Source organism: Penaeus chinensis, chromosome 30, assembly GCF_019202785.1.
Source record: "Penaeus chinensis breed Huanghai No. 1 chromosome 30, ASM1920278v2, whole genome shotgun sequence".
Classification (NCBI taxonomy): Eukaryota; Metazoa; Arthropoda; class Malacostraca; order Decapoda; family Penaeidae; genus Penaeus; species Penaeus chinensis.
In genome coordinates, this window is record NC_061848.1 from 495,363 (window position 1) to 499,569 (window position 4,207).

A 4,207-nucleotide genomic window follows, 5' to 3' on the forward strand; every position below is an offset into this window, starting at 1 on the left:
GCATAAACATCCTAAGGAGGGTGATACCGAATCACAGTCCGGATCGCACCTCCCCATCCGTGCGACTCCTGTAAGGACTTCGCCTGGCTCGCGATCGGTTTCTCGAGAGAGAAGCAGGTCGCAATATATCAGTCGTCTCCCTCGCCAGGAGATGCAGGACATGGAGGCTTCTGTTTCCAAACCATCCCGAGGGACGTCTCCGGGAAGCGAGGGAGAGGAGGCGCCTCTCTCCCATAAAAAGAAAATTAAAATTGGCGGACAATGCACTTCCAAACCCCATAAAACGTAATCTTTGCGTCGACCATTATACAATGGAATTGTCGAAGTCTTAGATATAAAGTAAATGAACTAAATAAACCAAATAAACTATTAGCCTCGTCCTATGCTCCCGATATTATAGTTCTCCAAGAAACGCACTTAACACACCTCGTCCCGGATGAGGTCGTTTCGCTGAGGAACTACCATTTATGTCGGAAGGATCGTGAAGGTAGGGGTGGAGGCGGAGTCGCCATGTACATCCACCAAAGCCTCCCTTTTACTGAAGTGACTATTGATTCTACTTTGGAGTTTGTTGACTGCAAAGTAAAAATTAATGCCACGTATCTGACTATATGTTCAGTTTATTGTCCACTGATAATGTGATAATCTATGATGAGCTCTTTGCTCTTCAGGAACGTCTGCCACAAAATAAATTAATCTTAGGTGATTTTAATGCCCATCATACGTTATGGGGTTCCCTGCGGGTGGATGGTAGAGCCAGTAGTTAATTTGATTAATGATTCCGATCTGGTCCTTCTGAACGATGGTAGTCCGACGCGGGTAGATGATAATATTGGTAACTTGAGCTTTATTGACATATAATCGGTCTCTTCATCAATAGCAGCCAAGTGCCTGTGGCACACCATTGACGACTCGTTGGGAAGCGATCATCTTCCTATTTTTATTGAATTTTCATGCGACACAGTGAGAACGCCTTCATTACCTAAATTTAACGTAAAAAGAGCATTATATAGGTTGCCTATATAATTAATTCCTTTATGAATCATAAATACCCCAGAGGCTTCCTACTAAACCTCAGAAAGAAGGCGGAGAGTATACTCACAAAACCAGACCCTGCACCTTCACAAGGAGCGTCAAGCTCGAACTTGTTGGAGAAACCATTGATGATAAAATAAACAATATTCAGAATTCGATTTTAGAAGCAGCATTGATATTCATTCCTAAACCTCGACAGATAGCGTTAAGCATAGAGTTCCATGGTAGACACCAGATTGCCGCAGGGTGCTGTGCAAACGCAATAGGGCCTACAGGCTTATCAAAAATAACATCAATAACGAGAACTTTTGCAATTACAAACAATTACACGGGCTCGTAGAATAATAAGACAAGCAAGAAGAGACTCTTGGCGGACCTTTGTCTCTACAATAAATAGCAATATTAAACTATCATAGGTTTGGTCCACTGTCAATAAAATAAATAAGAAAAAAACATCTTTCAAAATTAAAAACATCATTCACGAGGGTACATATTTCGATTCACCTAGATACATTGCTAATGCTAATGTAGGCAGTTCTCTCATACAAGCAGCTCAGACAGTTACCATCCTACATTCCTGCCCATCAAGGAAGCGGCTGAGCTGCAACCTATTCACTTTGCCACAGGAGATGACTTTGATTACAATAAAGATCTAACAATGGATGAGCTTGTCCGAGCCCTAGAAGCCTGTAGAGGAACATCCCCAGGCCCGATGAGATTCGATATGAGATGATAAAGCATCTTAATCATGATGCCATGATTAAGTTACTAGAATGAAATTTGGAAAAGTCACACTCTTCCAAACTCATGGCACTTCGCCCACATCATTCCCATATTGAAAGGAGGGGTAAATCCCAGATCTGCCATCTCCTTCTGCCCAATTGCGTTGACAAGTTGCTTATGCAAGGCCATGGAACGAATTGTTAACAATAGGCTATTGCATTTCTTAAATTCCAGTAGTTTACTAGTTGCCGAGCAGTAAGGCTTCCGAAAGGAACGCCAAACTCTCGATCAACTAGTAAAGCTGGACAGTCATATTCAAGAGGCAATTGCCAAAAAAAGATTTTTTGATTTCAGTATTTTTAGATATAGAAAAAGCCTACGACATGACATGGCGATATGGCCTACTCAGAAAACTTTATGCATTTGGATTACTTGGAAACTTGCCTTGTTTTAATCAAAATTTCATTTCTGACAGAACTTTGCTGTCAAATTGTGTTTTGACAATGTCACTTTTTCGGACATTTTTGTCCAGACAAACGGGGTCCTACAAGGAAGTGTCTTGTCACCGACATTATTTCTATGTATGATAAATGACATCTTACCTGCTCTCTCTCGGAATCTCGGCCAATCGCATCTAACTGGCACTGGATACGATTCATAACTGGGGCCTCCAGTGGGGTTTTAAGTTTTCCACAAGAAAGAGTATTGGGATCATTTTTTTCACATAGGAGGAAGCCGAACATCAGGCTAACTCTAGAGAATCACCCAATGCCTATTCAAAATTCTGCTATATTTCTTGATCTACTCTTTCATCGTAGCTTTAATTGGGTCTAAAGTAGATTATGGGTCAATCGTGTATGGCTCGGCATCATATTCAATTTTGAAAGGTTTGGATGCTGTGCAGAATGCTTGTTTGCGTGTGTGTCTTGAAGCCCTGAAATGTACTCGGATCGAGCGAGGTGGAGTCGGGAGTACCTCCGCTCCGACTTAGACGCGGCCAGTTAGCACTGACCTATGCCTCGTCGAGAGAGTCGGTATAGATCTTTCTACCATCGATACCCTGGTTCATTCAAATATAGCGCCATGGGAAACCCCCAACTTTTCTATCATGGAAGACTGGCTTCCATCAGCCAAGGCCATGACGCCGGAGGTGGAGGTACGCCAGAGGTTCAGAGAGATCCTTTTGAAACATCTCCCTTTTTTCATATATATACCGACGGCTCCAAGACAAATGAGGGTGTGGGTGTGAGTGTATGGTCGACTGAATGTGAAATGAAGTTCAGACTGCCGAATCATACATCGATCTTTCTTGCTAAACTTTTTGCTATTGATAAAGCTATAGATTTTGCACTATCGACGACCCACGGTTGAATAGTTACTTTTTCAGATTAATTAAACCACTAAAATGAATTACTGGGTAATATCATTCGTAAGCTACATGGTGCCAACAAATCAATCAAGCTAATATGGGTACCAGGCCACTCTGGTATCCATGGCAATAAGCAGGCGGACAAATTAGCCAGGGCCAATTGGCGATCTGGATCTTAGCATAGTTCGTACAGATCTCAGGTGTTTTGTGTCTCTTATAAAAGCAAAAGTACATCTGTGGCAAAGTGATTGGACCAACCTAGACATAAACAACAAAATCAAAACAGTAATACAAACATGGGGCACAGCCCACAGAAGAAATATAAGAGAAGTGGTGTTGGCGCGCCGGAGAACAAACGCCACCAAAATCACACACCTCACACCATATTTAGAAAAAAATATCAAACCACAGTGCCCCCATTGCACAAATCAACTAACAATAACCCATCTCTTAACATCCTGCCACAAATAAAACTGTAAATCTTACAAATTATTTTAGAATTAAAAACATAGAATTTACAACATCAAATCTGTTATCAGATTTGATAACAGTAATCACTTTTCCAAGGAAGACAAAACTTTATGACCTTATCTAGATTGATAGAATTAATAGGTACCATCATGGCGTTGGAAGTCCTATGGTGAAGTTATGCATATGACTTCGGCTACTTTGAATTTGCTGGGGAAGAATACTAGCAGATAAGTGGTCTTGCCATGGGCTCTCCCCTGAGTGCAGTCATGGAGACGCTGGAGAGGGGTAATTACAAGGATATAATAGGCAGGCATTCAACTTGGCTTCGATACGTAGATGATGTCCTCGTCATTGTACCCAGAAGGTCGTGCTTACAACATACACTGACGCGACTTAACTCCGTCCACGAGAAAATCCAGTTCACCGCGGAGGAGGAAGAGGATCAGAAATTACCTTGGACACTCTGATCCATCGGGTTGACAACGGCCTACGTTTCTCTGTATACAGGAAGCCTACCAATAAAAATTATTATATCCATTACTACTCCGCCCACATCAACAAAACAAAATATGGCGTTGTAATCGGCTTCTTCCTCAGAGCACTGAGGAT